Below are 22,723 nucleotides of genomic sequence, written 5' to 3'. Positions count from 1 at the left end.
AAATAGACAGTTTACAGAAAAATATGAAGCAGCACAAGATTTATAATAAGGATAAACATTTCTTAAACAGCGTGTCAGCATATTTTCATGATTGCTGAAGGATCATGTGACACCGCAGACTGGAGTAACGGTGCTGAAAATTAAGCAGAAATAAATTGCAATTTAAATTACATTCAAGTAGAAAACAGCTACTTTAAATTTGAATTATATTTAACAGTTTTACCGTTTTGATCCAACAAATGCAAAGCATAAAATTCAGCAAACCCTAAAGTTTTAAACAGACTTGTGTTTGACAGAAGAAAGCAGCGACCGGGCGAAAAACAATATTGCTTGCTTGTTTTTTTCAGGAGTTTAACCCTGAAGAGTTCTACCACCTCCTGGAGGCAGCAGAAGACCACGCTAAAGAGGGCCAGCTAATGAAAGCAGACATCCCGCGATACATCATCAGCCAGCTCGGCCTGACCAGAGACCCTCTGGAAGGTGAGAGAGAGACGAGCACGACTGAACATCCTCACACGGCCAGAGCCTTTGTCTCTGGAGGGAGAGAGCGTAGAGGAAGCCGGAGAGAGAGAGAGGGAGGGAAATGTAGGTCATGCTGAGAGACACGGTGGAGATTATGGAGCGGGTTCAGGTGGGAAGTTTGTGCTTCTGCCAGGAACGCGGGGAAATGTGTAAGCACCGCTGTGAACCTGGCAAACAGCAGCTCGCTCTGAGCAACGGGGCTTTTTATTAAAACATACACTTACTCTCTCGCACTGCACAACGAAACACTTTCACGCGCAAAATGCTGCTGAAGAGCGTGTTTCCTCTTAATTCACAGATACATACGGAGACATTTCCACCTTATAAACAATGTGACTCAAGGTTTGTTTCAGCCAACCAATGCTAATGGCTCACTGGCTCAACCAATAGCGTTGAGTTTAGGCCATTGACTGACTAGGTAGAGGTTGAAAAACAATCATTGCTTTTGCAGTATATTAGATTGATTTCTGAAGGATCACGCGACATCGAATGCAAAAAATTCACGTTTGATCGCAGCGATAAATTTCACTTTAAAATATATACAAATAGACAATGGTTACTTTTAATTGTAATAATATTTTTTAATTTTTACTGTATTTATGATAAAGCTAATGCAATCCTTTTTTATGAGAAGAAGAGACTATTTTCAAACACATTAAAAAATCTTGACACCCCTCCCACACACACACACACACACACACACACACACACACACACACACACACACACACACACACACACACACACACACAGACACACACACACACACACACACACACACACACACATAGACACACACACACACACACAGACACACACACACATAGACACACACACACACACACACACATATTTGAACAGTAGTGTGTTATTATTATTATATTTAATTTGATTTGACAATTATTAAGTGTACTAAAAACATAAAATATTAAAATGTCAAATAGTTTCATAAACATAACATTTTTGTAATTTTATTCCTTATTTTAGTGACGTAGTAGCACAGGTATCACACACTTCAATTTAAAATGTAAAAAATATACTTTAATTGAACATCGAACCTAATTAATTACATCGCATTCAGTGAGTACAGTACGGATCATTTTTATTGTTGTGTTTATCAAGTCTGATTGTGTCCTAATGAGATTAGTCAGATTCAGACATGGTTTATCTGGATGCAGTTTTAAATCCTGATCCAGCTTTAGAGGGATGCTGGGAATCTGCATCGCTGGGAAAAACAGATTTCACTCATGAAATTGCAAAGACTCGTTTCAGTCCCCTCACATCATTTTCTGTCTGCACGAGATGAGATGAAATTAAGTTAAATCCCAGATGTGTTGAAGATGTTATTTTTCTGTACGGTTTATTGAACTCAGAGAGAGTCTGACAAAGAAAGTGCTGTTTTAATTGCCGCTTTAGAGCTTTATTTCAGTGATGTTTATTTATATCCCAGTCTTTATTTAGATCAGTGATGCTTCATTTTTCTCTCAAGAATGGTTGGTTGCTGTGGCGACTGGAGGTGTTGTTTTTAGTCTCCGTTAGGCAATATGCCACTGAACCGCTCATAGACAGGCAGATGGCTAATTATTTATGAATGTTAGATTACATTTGTTGAGAGTGATGAACTGTTAAAGTTTGGGGCACATATTCGTTTGGGGTCAAGGAAGATATTTAGCAAAGTGATGGTAAATATGTTTCAAAATAATGTTACAAAAGATTTCTGTTTCAAATAAATGCTGTTCTTTTGACCTTTGTATTCGTAAAAGAATACTCATAAAGTGTATCACAGTTTACGTTGTCAGATAATAACGTGAAATGCTTTTTGGGTAGCATATCAGAATGGTGTGACTCTAAAGACTGCTGAAAATTCAGCTTTGCATCACAGAGATAAATGTGATTTTAAAATGTACTGAAATAGAAAACAGTTATTTTAATGTTTCAATATTTTACCGTTTTTGTATTTTTGATCAAATAAATGCAGCCTGTAAAAGACTTCAAAAAGTTTAACATCTTACTACACCAAAAGATTTTGAACAGTAGTACATTTTAATGTTATTAATATATATATATATATATATATATATATATTAATATAATATATATTTTGTTTTATTTGGCTATTAAATGCACTAGAAAGTTGTCAAGCATCTCAAACAACACATGAATGTATTTTTTCCGCAGTGGCAGTGCATGTTTATTGCATGGTAAAATGTATTAACCAAACACCGTCCTTGCGTGCAGACATGGTGAATCTGGAGAGTTACGACAGCGAGGACCCCCACACGCCAGAGACGGACGACTCTGCTGAAGTGAGTGTGTTCGCATAATCAAGCGCAAATTGTTTCAGAATGACCAAAAGAAAATCGACCACTCTTACCTGCTAGTCGCTTAACAGAGAAAGCGGATGAAAAAACAGAACAGGGTGCGTTACGTAAGCCTGCAATTTTCGCTCTTTAACATGGAAACTTAGTTTTAATGAAGGACTAAACAAACTCTCGCAGCACAAACTGCAGCGGGATAAAAGCGGTGGAAATGAAACGGCATGGGGAGTGAAATTATACTCCAGTCGATTTATCTTTTATCCGTCTTTCTCTCAGGGGAAGCTCAAAGCCATCAAACCGCCCTGTGAATCAGACTTCCAGACTATCAAACTCATCAGCAACGGAGCGTATGGGTGAGAATATGGCTCAAATTGCTCTCGATTACTCAAAACCTACTCGTGAGCGCGGATAAACCGGATCTCTCGCCTCGTTTCGATCGCAGGGCTGTGTATTTAGTCAGACACAGAGAAACCGGCAGCGCTTCCGCCATGAAGAAGATCAACAAACAAAACCTGATCCTCAGGAACCAGATCCAGCAGGCGTTCGTGGAGCGGGACATTCTGACCTTCGCCGAGAACCCCTTCGTGGTCAGCATGTTCTGCTCTTTCGAGACTCGCCGTCACCTGTGTATGGTCATGGAGTACGTGGAGGGTAAGGCGCGAGGCACGCTCAGCGATTCAGTCCCAGATTTTAGTCATTTCACAGACAGCTTTTTCCGTTTAGGTGGCGACTGTGCAACCCTGCTGAAAAATATCGGAGCCCTTCCTGTGGAAATGGCCCGGATGTACTTTGCCAAACGGTTTTAGCGCTGAGTACATTCATAATTACGGCATCGTACACGAGACCTGAAGCCAGACAAGTAAGTCAAAGCCTCCTGGTGGACTGGACGACATCTGTCAAGTAGAAAAGCGAAAGACGAGCCAGTATAGCGACTAAAATTTATAAAGTGCATTTCAAAACGACTACGGTTTAGTACAGTATGGAAAAAAAATTACAAAAGCATAAAGATGTTTCACGCATTGGTTTATTTTTCTTATACAAGCATCAAGGTGAACAACAATATTACAAACTTTGGTTTGGGCCAAAAACTTCAGACAAAAATATAAGACCTGAGTACTTTTAGCCTTAATAAGTGAACGAGAGACTGCATATTAAATGACATAATTGAATTAACAACAGATAATTATAAATGTTCTGATTTTAAGATATTGATTATGTAAAACTAATTTTTTTTTTTTTTTTTTTTGCATTCATTCCAGTTGCAGACTTTAAATGTGACAGTGTAGTGTACTAAAAGTACAACTGCGAGGTATTTTTAACACATAAATATGTATTTGTAGTATATATATAAACATGATTTCAAATACACTTTAGCATATTTACTTTTCAGCAGATTGCATGAATTCTGCTGTTAATTATGAATATTTTAACAGGCTGAAATAATGCAGGCTAATGGATCCAACAAAAGCATTTTTTCCAACTATTAGCCAACTCATAATTCACAATAGGTCTGTCTTAACAAATGTCTCCCTTATGGAGAAAATAATGGAATTTTTACTTCGGGAAACTGGCCGTTGCTGTCTATTACAAGGTGTAAAACAAATGATCTGATGTTGTCGTCTATTTTCCAAGAGTTAACGTGATAACGCTCATGACTCGTGGTTCTTCTTCACAGTCTGTTGATCACGTCGATGGGCCACATTAAGCTGACGGATTTTGGCCTGTCAAAGATGGGTCTCATGAGTCTGACCACTAACCTGTACGAGGGACACATTGAGAAGGACGCCAGGGAGTTCCTGGACAAACAGGTAAGAACCAACGGGCCTGTCGTCTAGCGATGGGTTCAGCGGGTGTAAACGGGACGGGTCTCTCTGTCTCAGGTGTGTGGCACACCGGAGTACATCGCCCCGGAGGTCATACTCAGGCAGGGCTATGGGAAACCAGTGGATTGGTGGGCCATGGGCATCATCCTCTACGAATTCCTAGTGGGCTGTGTGCCGTTCTTCGGAGACACGCCAGAAGAGCTGTTTGGTCAGGTGATCACAGGTTAGTGCCGATCCCGATCACGCATCGGCGCTTTTAAGCAACGCCTGAGCTAATGTTAGCAGCAGCGGCGTTGATGAGCGCCGTAAAACAAACACATTCTTGCTCGGGAACCTTTTAAGGCTCCGTATTTCTCCACGAGGCTTCGCTGAAATGTGTGTGTGTTTGCGTAGATGATATTGAGTGGCCCGTGGGAGACGAGGCGCTGCCTGGTGAAGCTCAAAGCCTGATTTCTGACCTGCTGCAAACCAACCCTCTAGTGCGACTGGGCACAGGTACACAGCCACAATTTACAACCCCAGTCCCTGTGTTTACTTTTTAACTGCATGAGATACTCTTGTTGAACATTCTGTCATGTCATGATAGTTCTGCGAAAAAGAAAGAAGAAAGAGGGTTTAAACCAGTTTTTTCAACAAACACCTTGTTGTACCAGGATTGTGCACGTTTATCCGAGCAAACAGTTTGTTTCTAAATGTACTTCTGTTCGTTCTTAAAAACAGGTGGAGCGTTTGAAGTGAAGCAGCACTCGTTTTTCTCGGGATTGGACTGGAATGGTTTACTTCGACAGAAGGCCGAGTTCATCCTCATCTAGAGTCTGAGGAGGACACCAGCTATTTCGACAGTGAGGATACTCACATTTTAAGTCTGCCCTTGATCGCCATCTCTCTATCTCTCACCATTATCTCACACTCTCACTGTTTCAGCGCGGTCCGAGCGTTATCGACACATCAACTCCTATGATGAGGACGACACCAATGACGATGAGCCAGTAGAGATAAGACAGTTCTCCTCCTGCTCGCCAAGCGCTTCAGCAAGGTCAGTCTGACACATGGCTGCATCCATATTTCATGCTTTCTCTCTCAGAAACACTCTCGTGTGTAAACAGACACATTAACACTTATCCTTTTATATCCGTCTTTCTTTGTTTAATTTTTCACGATCCATCAAGGTTACCATTTCATTCCTTTTAGAGAAGACAAGGCCTAGTTTTTATTCCAATGATTGTGTTTATTTTTGCATTGACACAAACATTAATGCATTTTTAAAAGCGTATAGTTTCTGACAGTTTTGTTTCTGTCTTATCTCTTCTTCCATGTTATACTCCATATATAAACATTTTTTCCCTGGAAGGAATCTTAATGTGTTTTTTTTTTTTTAAATGTAGGCGTTTCATTAAAAAAACACTTGTGTGCAGCAGCGGCCTTCAGATAAGCACACGCAATTGCACGCTTACATAATAAACATTCTCTGATCTTCGTGTAAATGTGTTAAGGGTTCTTCACAAGACATGCGACCCTCTTCAGGACCACTTGCTGAACAAAGACTTTGGATTTTTTAAACAAGAAGACAAAAACGCAATTATGCAAATGGCAAAATGACTGGTTGAAAAAAAAATTCAACTGATTTCAAGCACTAAAATATCAAAAGAAACACCACAGAGCCTCATATAAATTATCATATAAACATTTGGTTACATTTTTTCATGTTTTTGATTTTTCATAAAATATTTTTTCATATATTAATATAACATTTACAACAATTATTATTACATATATTTTTAAATAAATTAATAATACTTTTATAATGTTTTTAATTTAATAATTTAATTTATTCCTGTGATGCAAAGCTGAATGTTAGCATCATTACTTGATACCTTGACAGATTTTTCTGATCAATGCAAAGTTAAAAAGAACAGCATGTATTTAAAATAAGCATCTTTTGTAACATTATGAATGTGTTTACTGCCACTGTCAACTTGAACCATAGTGAAAGTAATCTGTGCACAAAATTCAAAGACAAATCTATTGCATGGCTTCAGAATACTATTAGAATATTGTTTACAACCACATGCAAAGGTGTAAACGAAGCATCCTTTGGCATTGCTTTTTGTCTTTCAGGTGTACAGCAGCATGGAGCACCTGTCCCAGCTGGAGCAGAAGACCCTGTAGTGACCCGTCCGAGAGCACAAAGGTCGCCGCGATGACAAGATGGCCAAGCGGGAGAGTCTGGGAAGCTTCACTATGAGGGACAAAAGCTGGAGGACTGGCTCACCTGAGATGTAATGTGATAAATTTATTCGTATGTCACTGCATATGAGGACACTTTATTAGAAATGCCGTATTTTAACATTTCCTCATTTTCTTATTTTTGTTTACACAGGAAGCGTCTATCATGCTCTGAGTCTCTGTATATGGAGGGAGATTGCAGTCCTCCAATGGGTGCCCGGCGTCGCTTTTCTGCTCTAATGGACACGCACCGGTTTGCCGCTCCTCAAGAGGGCGATGGAGAGCTCTCCGAAAAACAGGGTGTTGTTAAAGCCCCGGGATCATCAGTAGAGGGAACCATTGCTCCATCCTCGCCCAGTGCTAATGAACAGAGGAACGGTGCGAAGGAAGTGATGTCGGCCAGTAAAGGCCCAGGTGTGTTGAAAACAAAAACTGAAAAAAATGTATATACTCATTAGACTGAGTTTTTTATTAGAGATTTCTTCTGTGTATGTAAATTTGACAGACAAACCATTGAGAACAGGTGAGATATCAGCACCCCAAGCCATACCATCTACAGGAGCCATAGCAGTGGTCGGGAGAGACGTGGTCATGGGGGACACTGTCGGACAGCGAGCGACCAAAGATCTGGTGCTTCGCAAGCACGCCATCAGCAGCAGCTGTCAAGCGGAGAGAAACGCAGCTCACGTCCCGGCAACAAGGTCATCAAATCTGCATCTGCCACTGCGTTGTCCGTCATCATACCTGGAGGTACAGTTCATCCTTGAAAAGGAACATTTTCCCTCCAATTCTCATTACTGAAATGCAAACAAACCTCATCAAAAGATTAATTCACTTCTAGAAACTTCCTGATAATCCACTTTAGTTTGAAAAGCAATTCAAGTTTTTAAGGAAAACATTCCAGGATTTTTCTCCATATAGTTGACTTCAGTTGTGGCCAATAGATCCAAATTGCAGTTTCAGTGCAGCTTCAATGGGCTCTACAAGATCCCAGGCGAGGTATAAGTGTCTTATCTAGCCAAATGATCAGTAATTTTCGCATTGCGCATCCACGCATTATGTATAGTAATCATGGAATCAAAGTTACATGCAGTTAGTTCTACGTCTGTTTACTGCAGTTGGAAAAAAGTGGGTTTGGGTGAAAAACTGTTGCCTCCCATTGAAGTCCACTTCAAGGAGAAAACCCTGGAATGTTTTCCTCAAAACCTTAATTTCTTCTAAAATGAAGAAAGTCATGAACATCTTGGACAAAATGGGGTAAATTATCATGACATTTTCATTCTGGAAGTGAACTAATCCTTTAATTTGCTTAATTGCTTAATTGTACAAATAATGCCAAGTGCAGTAAATCAATCTAATATATTGGTTATTGATCAATATCTAGTTGAGCAGCATGGTAACTCTCCACTGGCTAGTCCAATGTCCCCACGCTCTCTCTCGTCCAACCCCTCATCGCGAGACTCCTCTCCCAGCCGTGATTACTGCCCTGCAGTAACAGTTCTTCGCTTCACCGATTACCATCCACCGCTCTGGCAAAAGTATGGCTTCACTCTCCGTGCTATTCGGGTCTACATGGGGAGACACTGACGTCTACAGTGTGCACCACATAGTCTGGGTGAGACAGCAACAAATAGTTCATTAAATATGCAGCTATTTGTTGCATCAACAAATAGTTAATTGAGTACGGAACAAATATCCAGCAATAGTTTTATTAAAGTTTTGTTGAGTTTTTAATTAGTATTTCTGAACTTAACCAATCACAGCATGTTGAAGACGGAGGTCCTGCTCAGGAGGCGGGACTATGTGCTGGTGACCTCATCACTCATGTCAATGGTGAATCTGTGCATGGATTAGTCCATACTGAGGTGGTCGAGCTTATACTTAAGGTGAGACGTAAGATGTTCTCATCAGCAAGGCAAAAACTGTACTGTAAGATTTACAGCATAGAGAAGAATTAACACACCTCTCCTCAGCAATCCATCTGAGATAATAAATCTTCAAACAGTCCTGTGTTTCTTTGCTTTTTCCTCATTTAGAGTGGAAACAAGGTCACTGTGACCACAACTCCTTTTGAGAACACATCCATTAAAGTAGGACCAGCACGCAAAGTCCAGTTACAAGTCCAAGATGGCTAGACGCAGTAAGAGGACGGTCAAAGAGGGACAGGAAAGGTATAATGTGCATCTATATGTTTAGATTGCCTTAATATCTTTTTTCTTACTCCATCTGATTCTCTCTTTCTCTTCCATGATCATTCACAGTAAGAGGCGTGGGTCTTTGTTCCGCAAAATAACTAAGCAGTCCAACCTGCTGCACACAAGCCGTAGCCTGTCATCTCTAAACCGGTCTCTGTCGTCCAGCGATAGTCTTCCTGGCTCTCCGACACACAGCCTGTCCGGTCACTCCCCTACCCAAAGCTACCGCTCAACTCCTGAGTCGTCCCACCTTGGTGAGTCAATCAAAGCATATTTTGGGATATAAAAAGAGAAACCAACAATCCAAAAGTTTAATTGACACATTCATTCATATTCTTGACCCAGGTGCCTCCTCCCAGAGCAGTTCTCCTGCCTCCAGTACACCAAATTCCCCCGCGACAACCCAGCATATGAGACCAAGCTCCCTGCATGGACTTTCCCCCAAACTACACCGTCAATACCGTTCAGCCCGCTGCAAGTCAGCAGGCAACATTCCTTTGTCACCATTGGCTCATACACCATCTCCAACTCAGTCCTCACCACCTCCTTTGCCTGGGCACACAGTCGGAAGTTCCAACACCACCCAGACCTTTCCTGCTAAACTACACTCATCCCCACCAATCATAAGGCCTAGACCCAAGAGTGCTGAGCCACCCAGATCACCACTACTCAAAAGAGTGCAGTCAGCAGAGAAACTTGGGTCACCACTTTCGTCTTCATCCGAGAAGAAAGGTGGGATAGGGGTGATGAGGAAGCACAGTTTGGAGGTCGGACATTCGATTATCGTGAAGGATGGTTTCCACTGTGAGCTTGGCCTCCAGAGCTTAGTGGAAATTGAGGGTGAGAATCTGGCATCTGCCCCAACAACTTCTCCTTCACCCACCCAACCGACCCCATCACCACCTGAAACAGGCGTTCTGAAGCCGGTCAGGAAACTAGGCAGACAGGAGTCACCTTTGAGTAGAGATGCTTTGCTTGCCGGAAGAGAAAGGGATCGAGACAAGGAGAGGATTGGTGAACCAAGTCAGGCTAGTGCACTTAAACCAGGGGCGGTCAAAGAAACACTCCTATCCAGTGTGATTACTCCACTTGGAAGTAAGAAATCTCCAAGTGTTGAAGCATCTCAGCAGCCTTCTTCCACTCTACAGGAAAGTTGTCAAGCCAAGCTTCAGACTTGGCAGCCTACATTGACCAAGTCTTCTCCGGTAGCATCAGAGTCCAAGCCTAGTGTAGTCACCGCCATTCCTTCGCCCCCTAACCACAGCGTCTCCCCCCTCTGCCAAAAAAACAGATCCAAGTTTCATCAAAGAAGCGGTAAAGGATGACCAAGGAAGTCTTACAAAAGTTGCCCAAATTCAGGCAATAGGAACCACTAAGCCTTCATGCTCTGCAAGTGCATCAGGTGTTATCAGCAAAGACTTGTCAGAGAGGTTAGGGAAAAGGATACTGGGAAGAAAGAGGTAAAACCAGATTTTGGGAAGAATTCAGCTTCAGTCAAGACAAGTATGCCATGCAGTGCTCCTGGGAAAACAGCAAGCACAGAGGTAACCAAAGCAAGTAAGGGACTAGGTGATGGAGAGTCTCTCAAAAAGAGTGTTTTAGATTCCCACACCAGAACTTTAGATGTCAGGGCAAGGACTGCTCCATCCAAAGGGGTTGTCCCATCTCACCCACCCCAGACGCAGTGCTCTGCTTTGGGAAAACTTAGGCAGGACAAGGGCTTAGCTCCGGTCAGCTGCTACCGGGGAACATTGGATTGGGAAGACAAATATCTCTTGGAGGTTGTTGAGGAACACTCTCCATCCCCCACTCCTTCTCCAACTGGAGTGCCTCCTGATCTGTCCAAAACTCAACTTCAGTCTCCTGGTGAAAAATCTGGTTTTGCTACACATTTGGCAAGCACAGGGAAATCTTTAGGGCCTGGAACTCAGGAGGGGCCCAAGGCCAAAGATACAACCAAATCTTTGGAGGTCACTCAGCCATGTGCACCAGGAAGACCTGATCCTGCTTCTGGGAGTGCACCAACTTCCAAAGGAGTTGGTCAGAGTCCTACTAGCAGCTCCCCACAGGTGAAGACTGTCATTACACCTAAGAATGGCTCTTGATCGTGTGCTAGTTTGAAAATTAATTGCCTTTATTGAGGGTTTAGTGGAATTAAATGTTTTCAAGCACTTAGAAATTTAGGGACATTCCAGCCAGTGAAAAAAAGACTCAATCATATTACACTGAACAAAGGACAACAACTTCAAGGTTATTTTAAAGGCTGTTATTTATTGTACGTGCAGAGAAAAAGTGCGGCAGAAAAAAGTATAGATGTATTATATTAGAATGTGCGTTGGGTGTTTTTGAGTGCGGAGGTGGTGAATGGATGCATGTTTCGTGGTGCTTGTGCAACAAGGTAAAAAAATCGACAAGTGCAAAGTGCTTTAACAGATCAAACAATGCTGAATACTGTGAACACCAAAACAATGTTCCTACTTTTTCTAAGGTGACCAACCACATAATTTCCCTAAACAGAAAAACAAAAGAATTTGCTCAAGGTAACATCTTATCATGTTTTTAGCATACACAGTCAAGGACACATTGCTTCCATTGCTATATTTTTTGGCTCGTTACAAGATTCAGGAGTATCTAATCAGGTTTAGCATATATACATTAGTAGTTAGCACATACCGCTTTAGCATACCGCTTTAATTGCTGTTGTGCTTTGAGTATCCCAAGTTTGAATCCCACCTTGTGGACCTTTCCCAAAACCCCCAAACTTACTGCCCTATCACAATAAATGGCAAAATTAAAGCTATGAGGACGACTCTGGCTAAACCACAGATTCAATCAAATTCAATCTTAACCAAATCTCTCATCATACTGAATTAAGACTGTCGAAACTATTGACATTATGTCGATCGCATAGGCCTTTTGTGTCATGCTGGTGCATTCAAGTGCCCACTTTTAAATGAGGAACGCCTAAAACTTAAACGACTAATAAAATCAATTTTGCCATTAATTCTCAAATCAAACTAACTAAATTGAAAAGAGAATGTTGTTCCTCCAAGACAACCACTGATCTTACTATAGAAGATAGTTCCTTAGTATGTATTGGCAAGCAGGCACCTCTATGTTTGCATACTTGCCAAAGAATATGCTTCTAGCCTTACAGTGTCTCTGTAAATAAGTTTACAGGCAGATTTGATTCATACTCACAAGTAGGTCAGTGTTATCCATAGCTCTTGACACAGACTTTTACTCTCTTTTATGCTCTTGAATACTCTTTAAAAGTGATCATTGACCTCACTGTGACTCTAGCGCTGAAGTCTCATATTTATTACCTGGATAATAGTTAATCCAAGGTACTTTGCAATAGCAAGAGGACAAGGTTTTGCTGGTTAGCATGCCCCCGGTTACCCCCTGCTGGTAGATGTCATAACTACACCATCTGGCTGCAAAGAGAGCACTGACAGCTATTGAAAAGTAGCTTTGTATTGAAATGAGTGCTAATGCATTTTGCAAATCAGTAATATGAGAGAAGCGGTTAAGGTTTTGAACATCTACGCATTTTTGCAGTGGAGTAGTGACTATAAAAATGTGAGCTCATAAACAATTTTGAAAACGTATCAACAATTTAAGATGGCATCCTTCACGTAACACAGGTCTTGATTACAGAGATTGCTGGATCAGCACATTTATGAGTGAAGCAGGATTGTATGGTAAATATATTCTATAGTTACTCAAGCATCAGTAAATGTCACTGTTGTCTTGGCAACTTGGAGCCGGCGTAGCCTGCCGTCTGTTGGCGTTTCTTTGTGTGCTCTGAATGTTGCTCACTAACATGCAATGAAAATATCACTAACATTTCTTTCTAAAGTAACTGTTTTAACTTAAGCATATGCAAAACAAACGTTTGTAGGGGTGCGACCGATGCTTTTTTGCAGCGTTTGGATTTTTTGCCAGGAAACGGCTGTGAAGGTGAACAGTGGTTTTACTGCAGTAACCATAGTTTATCTATGGTATTAGTAGTAAAACATAGTAAAGAAATGGTATAAATATAGTAATAAACTAAATCGTATAAATTGTACTTGTCTCAGTATTAACAAGTTAATAAATATGTAAACAAATAATAAATTGACTGAAAAGGTTTGCGCTTATAAAAGGCTCACAAAACGAAATTTTTTAGTCTTTTGTTGAACATATTGAACTTTTTATTTTATGCTGTGTATAAGCATATTGCATAAATATGCATATGAGTATATTGCTAAGTATAATACAAATATATATTATGATGACTGATTTGAGGCGTGGCAGGGATAGATGGAGTTATGCTGCCATCTGGTGATAATTTAAACTATATTTACATGGTAATAACAGTAGGAGTTGCAATCGTTGACAAGACCAAGAGTGCTTTATTTATTTGTATTTCATAGTACCGTACAGAGGTATTGATTTACTGTAGCATGATGATGCCTTTGGCTAGACATTTAGATATCTATTAATCCTTCCGTAAATGTATTCTGACGCTGTTTGTCTCTCAAGCAGATCTGTCATCTGAAATATCTTTTGCTGTTTCATATCTGGTTCCAGTGTTCGTGAGATTTCTTTATATCTATTAAAAGCATTTATTTATTGTAGTATACAGAAACTCAACACAGAATATATCAGAGAGTTATTCGTGAATCAGTGAAATGGATCAGTGAAATGGAGAAGTGAGCGACAACATATGCACAAGATAATGTAAAGATTTCGGGTGAATGTGTTAATGTATCTGATGTTATGTTTGCAACACTCCATTTTCTTTTTTCTTTTGCCATTCTCGTCACATCCGGCCCTTTCCCGTGCATGAACTCTCGGTTGTGGTTAAAGGCAACCAACAATTCACTGGCCTGAATGTTTCCACTTTATATCATGTGACTGTTACAGCTGGTCGAATACGAGACTAATGTTTTATAATGTTCACACAATCTGTACTGTAAAGCCCTGCATCTTATCTGATTCTGAATTGTTCGATTTACACTGCAGTGTGAACTGAAAAACAAAACCCACGCATATAAGTATGCTGACCACTCATTTGTATCAGAATATATTCTTACGTGTTTGGCGTTCATGTGGCCATATTTAAATTTAGAGAATGCACTTTATTTCATGTAATTTCTTATACGTCTTTTGTTGTTTTATCCAAAATTCTGTACGATACTGTACATAGAGGTTAATAAAGACATAAAGATATTCCATTCTGATGTGAATGTCCCACATAGGAGTATCTCTGTCTTGTATCACCTGTTATGTAGCATTTTGGACATGAATTTGTTAATTTATTCTATTTATTTGGCTCTGTACATCACCTTTGCTTACAGCAAATGTCAATCGATCCATTTACTGAGGTGCAGTGTGTGTAGTCAATTAATAAAGAGATATTGTATAAAACTGCAGGCGTTTTATTTGCTTAATAACGAAACGGAAAGTAAATCAAGACAAACTTTGAATGTTGAACTCCCTTGTCTGATGGTTTGAGTTGCTGGGGTTTATTTTTTTGTGTGTTTGCTAAAGTATTGCTAGAATCTTGGTCAAGCAAACACAGCTGTAGACTTTGGTCACAGAGCTTTTGACCTCTCTTATCACGTTTATGGATTATTTGTTAACGGAACTCAGAACAGGCTTTTGTTCATTCAAAACTAGCCAAATACTTGTATCATAAATAATAAAGTTCTCTGCAAGCAAAACTTGCAAACAAAGCACAACACTACCGTGACCTTTTATTTATTTATACTAGTAATTGCAGAAAGCTTGACATACAAACTTAAAACTAACTTATAGTAAAAAAGGAAATAATTTATTTCCTTTTGATTCCCATATATTTTTAAAATTTATATCAATCTTGTATGTTCATGTAATAAATAAATTAAATAATTTATAATTAATTGACTACAGTTTCTCGTACGTGTAGATTGTCCAATCATCATACGGCAACGGTCAAACCTGACCAATCGCGTCGCTCGGGGGGCGGGTCGAGGGTGTGTATCCGCAATGACAACAGGAAGTGGCTGCATACTGGTTTAATCGCTTGCCGTTTTATACACTTTTCGTATCAGCTGACAGTCTGGGAGCCGCGCAAGATCGCAAAGACGCAGAAACTCACGACTACAGCTGTTTAATCGACACTCGCCGCGATGACGGCGCCCGAAGAGGCCTGAGCTCGCTTTCCCTCGGCGGTCGTCGTCCTTTCCAGACATCCAGAGCAGCTCGACGCTGGACGTCGCTATTTATAGGAGAAGTAGGAAAATAACCGGAACATCGAACATGCCGGGTCTAACGTGAAGGTAACGCCTCTAGCTGGCCTCTAGCTTTTTGAAGTGCACTAGAGTCGGTGTCTGGTAACGTGATATCTGTCTTCATAGTACGTACTAAGATATTCCACGCAACCCACAGAATCAGGCTGCTTTATATGAATCGGGTTTTTTTGAGGGCATTCAAAGCTGCTATATGACCAAAAGTAGGTGATTGCTACGTGCAGCCATGAGTGACTTACTTACAATGACATTATTTCACATTTGGCAGCCAAAATTGGGTTTTCCTCTTAGGCTGTGTTCAAAATGTCACACTAGCGTAGTGCGGTATTGGCAATATGTACATTATATAGCTTACTTAATAGTCTTTTCTACAACGGCGTGTCTCGTGACCTCGAGAGATTGCATGTGAATTGAGCAAGTTATGGTTTTGTCAATAGAATATGCTTAATTATTGTTTTTCTCTCTTCAAGTAAAATGCCTCAGGGAAAAACGATTTGTTGTTCATAGTAGAACGTGACGGGTGTGCACTGCATTGTGGGAAACACGTGAAATTAGTATTTTGTGCAAACCTGAAATTCACCCACTGTTGCCATTAATCTGGTATAAATGTAGTATTGTAGTACACTATTCTGAAAGAAGCCTTTGTGATGGCCTGGGTGTTCACTTTTTCTGCTGAGCACTCATTGGTCACATGGTCTAAAATTCACATGTATCCACTTTCCCCTGGGCAGTCCAGCATACTAGAATGAAGTGGAAGTTTTTCAGCTTTTGTAATTATTGGGAAATGATGTTGTCTCATCGTAAGCTGATCTCATTTCCCTTCGCTGTACTGTAAACTCCAACGTCTTTGAGAGAATAAGGAAATGGGAAGTCAGAATATTCCCAGTGAAATGTGTGCTTGAACTCCGCCACACCTGTCCTCGGTCAGAGCTCATGTGACAGGCTGCTTTCTCACACACACACACACACACACACACACACACACGCACGGCTTGTTTGTTTGCATAACACACAGGTGGAATGTTTTCTAGATTGAAAGGTGTGTATTTTGATGCCACATTACCTGAGTAATTAAAGTTGTATGACTCCTTTGATACAGAAAGTACGGTAACTCTACTATGTTATTAAGCTTGATGTGAATATCGATGTTGGTATTTTTTCATGTTCACACACACACACATACACACACACACACATATACTGTTTTTACAGTAATTTTTTTGCCTTACTGAGCAAAAGGACACTTCTTTCATAACCTTTTCTCTTTACAAAACCCACTCTAAACTATCTGTTCTAAAATAATTGAAAACTAAAACGGATGAATAAATTGCTTTGTTTGAGTCAATATCTACAATGATTTTAAAAATCCATATTCAGTAATCTGAATCGCTAGAAATCAGGGCGGTAGTCTTGATTGATTAGTCTTTAAATGAAAGGTTTTGTAATATTAATTACATTTTTATTTGTATTTGCATAGTTGGCGTGTTATAAATGAACGTTTTTAAACATCAGAGTATTAGATGATCACAAAGGTCATCTAAATTAAGAAAAGAGCATACACAATTATATATGCGTTGTCGACTTATAATAACTAATATGGTAGCAGCATTTTACATTTCTAATATCTAACCTGTTTTCTCCATATAACTTGATCGTGATCCAGAACAGGCATCATTAAGAAATCTGATTTCATTTTGAAAACGAGACACTTTGCGCGCTTCGCATGCTTTTTTGGACTGGGGAAGGGTTTGAGTTCTGAGAATCACGGCGCTCAGTAAAAGCGCAGCTGTTTTAAAGAGAAATAAAGGAAGCTCTCATACCATATCTTCCTTTCTGTCTCCGTTTCAGGCTGAAGTTCTTCTGTAATGCCGCTGTATCGAGCCTGAACCATGAACTCACGGTGTCTCCCAGCGCCGTTCAGTACATAGTGGGCAGCGGCGCTCATGAGGACAAGCCTCAGCACAGCCCAGACGCCATTAACGCCCACGACTCGGCGCGGACAGCCCGAGAGAAGGCTCTGGAGAACCTGATGAAGTGGATCGCCTCAAAGCCAAGTTCATGTCCGCGTGGAACAACGTCAAATATGGTTGAGTTTTTCTTTCATGCATTCGTTACTGTTTGCTAACTGCTTCGTGATGACTGACACAAATGATGACAAAAACGGTTCCTTTTTCCCAGGCTATTTTTAAAGTCCTATGCGTAAGCACGTGTTCAACAGCGACCATGCAACAAATATCACTGACTGTATCTCATTAAAGGAATAGTTTAGCCAAAGATGAAAATCACGGCATATTTTACTCATCCTAGGTGTATATGACTTTCTTCTTTCGGACGAACACAGTCAGAGGTTTTTATAAATGTAGCTTGGTAATGCAGGTGGCCATTATTTTGAAGTTCTGACTGTGTTTGTCTGAAAGAAGAAAGTCATATACACCGAGAAAAGCTTGTGGGTGAGTAAAATATGCCAATAATGCATTTTTGAGTGAGCCATTTCTTTAAGTTGCTCTCTTTGTTTTCCCAGGCTGGGCCGTTAAATCCAAAACTACCTTCAACAAGACCTCCCCCCTGATCCTCCTGGGCCAGTCGTATCTGTTCAACACTGAAGGTGAGTCACGTGAGTCAGCTTAGAGGGCTAAGGAAAACTCTTTCATTAATTACTCACCCTCATGTCGAACCTGTAAGAGCTTCGTTATATTCGTTATAAGATATTTTGATACATACTGAGAGCTCTCTGACCCTTCATAGACCGTAAGGATCCTTACACGCTTGCATGTGACGTCACGGATTCAACTGTAGTTGTACAAAGCAACGAGAATACCAGAAAAAAATCACATTATTGAAAATGTTTGATCTGAATGCAAGTAACGGATCTTTTTGGTTTACCTATGTGATGCTCTCCAAAACAGCACTGTGAGGTGACACAGAGGAGACGGATTGGTGAATCGTTATTTTTGTGCACATAAAGTCTGTAAGAGGTCCAGAGAGCGCTCTTAGGTCATTCAAAAATATCTTTCCGTTCCAAAGGATGAACGAAGGTCTTTCGTGTCAGGGTGGATGTGTAGTGTTAATAATTAATGGCAGAATTAAACTTCTGTCAAAATCCCATCACTGGAGAATAAATGTCTTCGCGCATTTCTCTTTGGGGGCAGACGGTGGATCGCTTCCGCAGGCGTTCGTGTCGTGTGTGGCTCACCTACAGGAGGGAGTTCCTCAGCTGGAAGGATCCAGCCTGACCACGGACTGCGGCTGGGATGCATGCTGCGCAGCGGACAGATGCTGCTGGCGCGGGGGGTTACTGCAGCACCTCATGCCTCCAGGTCTGAGCTTCTGCACCATGAGTTTATTCGTACCTGAATCCCTTCTGAAAAATCTATTGCTTTTATTAAATATGAATAGTCACAATAAACTATTCGTTTTTAATTCAACCTTCCACAAAATCAGCAAAAAGCCTTAAATTCATAAAGTTGAACGTTGCATGCTGTGCAAAAATGATTTAAGTATTTTCGTTTTGTTTTCCAGTACAAATATCTAAACCTTAAATCAAGATACTGGACTAGCAAAATAAAGATATGAAGTCCTGTTTTCTGAGAAATTAAGACAATTAACTGATTTTACATTAGAGATAACAAATAAAGGGCAGTGGGTTTTGAATTAGTCTTTGATCAGAGTCTCCATTGGCAAATATTTGTTCTGGTTTAATTTTTATCGATTTTCTTAACACTTTTTTTCATCTCAAGCGAATTTATCTAGATTATATTTTCTTTTATTTATTTTCTTTTAAATGACTTGATGGAGGAAGTTGCATTTAGAAATGCTAAAGTGTTTCTCCTTAGAAATGTAATATATATATACTATGATTCAAACAGTTGGAGATTATTTTTGGTCTCTTAAGCTCTCCTATTTGCATTTATTTGTTCAAAAATACAATTAAAAAAAATAACACTGATAAATATGAAGACTAAATAAAAAGCTTTGATTTATGAAATCTTATAAATGCATTATAAATGCCTTTACTGTCACTATCAATCGAATTAATGTATGCTTGCTGAATATAAGTGTTTATATATATTTTCTCTTATACACAGTAGTGTGCTTCACTTCTATAGACTCATTCTGCTCTCTGTGTCTCAGACTGGAGGTGGGCAGATTGTCATCTGCTGACAGATGTTGATTTTGAGGTGCTAAAGCCCCGCTCGCCCTCCCGTCCCGCTGGGATGTCTCTTCCGTCCTTCAGTTCTTCCTGGACCAGTCCCATTTCGCAGAGAGACCCGAGCTCTGGCGGCAGCACCCCTGCCCGCTGTCCTGCGCCCGGCCGTGAGCCTCAGCTGGAGGCTTTGCACCGAAAGCTGCTGTCTTGGTTTGGTGACCATCCCTCAGCTCCCTTCGGCGTCCACCAGCTGGTAGAGCTGGGAAAGGAGTCGGGGAAGAGAGCGGGGGACTGGTACGGCCCGTCCGTAGTAGCACACATGCTGAGGTTAGAGGAGAGCAAATGAATCTCATCGTATTGCTTCTTTTTTAATAACTGAACCTTTGACCCTTTGTGATTTAATGTCTCGTGTTCCTTATCAAGGAAAGCCGTGGCCAGAACCTCTGAGTTTCACGACCTGGCTGTATACGTGGCGCAGGACTGCACTGGTGAGGCTTCAGTCTCATGAGTTGTGCATCATATGATGTTTTTTTTCAGTGAAACTGAAACCGTACGTGTTTGTAAGTGATGCTTAGCTCGTGCTTCCGCTTGTGTGTGTGTTTCAGTGTATAAAGGAGACGTCATGAGGCTGTGTGAGCCGCCACTAACACAGGATCTGTCCGAGAGCTGGAAATCAGTCATTATACTAGTGCCAGTGCGACTGGGAGGAGAATCACTGAACCCCTCCTACATCGAGTGTGTTAAGGTACAAATACAGTGCACTTACGTGTAATAATTCTTTATTAATATTGAAATAATTATGTATTGGACGCCCGTTTTGGCGTTTGCATCAAAATAAACATGCAAAAGTAATTTCAATTTTTTTCTATGCATGAAAAGCATATTATATAAAAGCAAAATGTCTACTTTAATGGTTCAAAAACTTCAAAATGTGGAAAATGTTTCATCGTAGTTCAGCATATCATATTTATGTAATAAAACTAAACTACATTTATATATTATATTATGTTATATATTTAAAAAATTATTTGTAAAACATTAAAGAAAATTTTATACATTGTGAATCGCTGTAATTTTTTTGATAATTAGCACAAAATGCATGATGAAATATATATATATATATATATATATATATATATATATATATATATATATTGCATTTATAATATCCTCTCTTTTTCTAGAACATTCTCAAGTTAAAATGCTGTATAGGAATTATTGGAGGAAAACCCAAGCATTCCCTGTTTTTATTGGCTTTCAAGGTGCGTGTGGTCTTTAAGAGCTGTGTTTTGATTGGTTACCGCGCCCCCGTCCGCTCTCTGATTGGCAGCTCTCTGTCTTCCAGACGAGCAGCTATTGTATCTAGACCCTCACTACTGTCAGCCAGTGGTGGACGTCACCCAAGGCAACTTCTCCCTAGAGGTGAGATGGAAAGCAACCTTGCATTCGCATTTTAAAGTTCTGAGCGCGTGCGGAACGGAAGCTGCATGAATCTCGTTTCTCTGCAGTCCTTTCACTGTAACTCGCCCAGGAAGATGAACTTCAGCCGTATGGATCCCAGCTGCACCATCGGCTTCTACGCTCAGACTAAGACAGACTTTGAGTCTTTGTGCTCAGCGGTCAGTGATGTGAGTGTCTTGTTTTGAGTCAATAAGATAAAAAAAAATACATTTATATTTAATAAATTTAAAATTATTAAATAAATTTTTCACTGAAAATATACCTATATATATATATATATATATATATATATATATATATATATATATATATATATATATATATATATATATATATATATATATATATATATTATATAAGCCATTTCAGAATTAATGCATAAATATTAAAAAGCAGAAATAAATACTATAATATTTTTTTTTTTAAATATGGATATAATTTTTTGTTCTTTTTCAGGCTTTGTCGTCCTCTAAAGAGAAGTATCCCATCTTTACATTTGTAGAGGGCAGGGGACAGAACTATGGCCTGGAGGGGCAGAGCGGGGGGTCCATGGACGGTCCTGCAAACATTTTCTCGTGCAACAGAATGAGCAGAAACAACAAAAGAGGAAGCACAGATGAGTTTGTGCTCCTGTGAGGAGCGTCTCGCACGGACCCAGACCCCTGCACCCGACTTCACAAAACCGCTGTTCCTCAGAATATAAGGCAAACCTGGCACTGAGTTTCACCTCAAAACCAAAGGGAAACTAAGAAATTATATTTTGCGTAAAGAAAACACTGCATGTCGTGATGTTATTTTTATCACAGTTAGGCAAATTTTCCTTCGATTTTTTTCATTTGCGTGATGTTAAAAACCCTACGCATGCTGCTGTTTTTGCAAATTGTTGATTTTGATTACTGCATTACAGTATGAGCGCGTTTTTGCGTTACGTTAATGAGAATTTCGAAAAGGAAATATGCGTGATTTATCAACATGAAAATGGAATCATCCTAAAAATAAGGCTAGTTTTCTTAATGCATAATATAATTTTGGGGAGGCCGCATATCTTTGGCAAGCTTCTCCATCAAAATGACATTTGTTCATGAACGGATGAGAAGCGTCTTCTGTTTTTTTTTTTTTTTTTTTTTATCAGCTGATTCAGCCACATTAAAGGAATGGCTTGCCCAAAAATGAACAACTGCTGAAAATGTACGCGTAGACGTAGAGTCGGATGGGTTTGAAGTTTGTTTCTTCGTTCGAAAAGATTTAGCTTCACTTTCTCACTGGCGGATGCTCTGCAGTGAATGGGTGCCGTCAGAATGAGAGTCCAGACGGCTGATGAAAAAATCACGATAAACACGGTTTAAACACAGCCTTTTGCTTCACAAGGTGATCGTTGGTGAACTGAAGTGGCGTGGGTTACTTGTGGGTTATTGTGACGTTTTTATCGGCTGTTTGGACGGCACCCATTCACTGCAGAGGATCTATCGGTGAGTAAATGATGCTAAATCTGTCCAAATCCATTCAGGTGAAGAAACAAACTCATCTACGTCATTGTTGTAGATGATGGATCATTTTACGCACGCTTAAATCTTTTGGCCGTAGTATTCCTTTAAGGTGTATATAAACGCATTACACACTAACATTTTGTCTCATACACTGAAAACACATTTCTGCTGTTGTGTCGCTGTCTTTAAGAAGTTACAGAGGTGCTCTAAAAAACGCTGACAACGAGTACACCTTGTTGCTGTATGACTATGGCTGGTTTTCTAAG

The 22,723-nt window shown here is 40.1% G+C and overlaps 2 pseudogenes; both read left to right on the top strand.

The window, feature by feature from the left end:
• LOC122349071 overlaps positions 1 to 12,212 on the top strand; it is a 35,268-nt pseudogene extending 23,056 nt beyond the window's left edge.
• A 5,047-nt stretch (positions 12,213 to 17,259) lies between these two features.
• On the top strand, positions 17,260 to 22,521 carry LOC122349060 (annotated as a pseudogene).
• Positions 22,522 to 22,723: the final 202 nt, after the last annotated feature.

This window comes from Puntigrus tetrazona, chromosome 1 (genome assembly GCF_018831695.1).
Source record: "Puntigrus tetrazona isolate hp1 chromosome 1, ASM1883169v1, whole genome shotgun sequence".
Lineage (NCBI taxonomy): Eukaryota > Metazoa > Chordata > Actinopteri > Cypriniformes > Cyprinidae > Puntigrus > Puntigrus tetrazona.
Note: the sequence above shows the minus strand (reverse complement) of the source record. Positions and strands in the feature narration are given on the sequence as shown.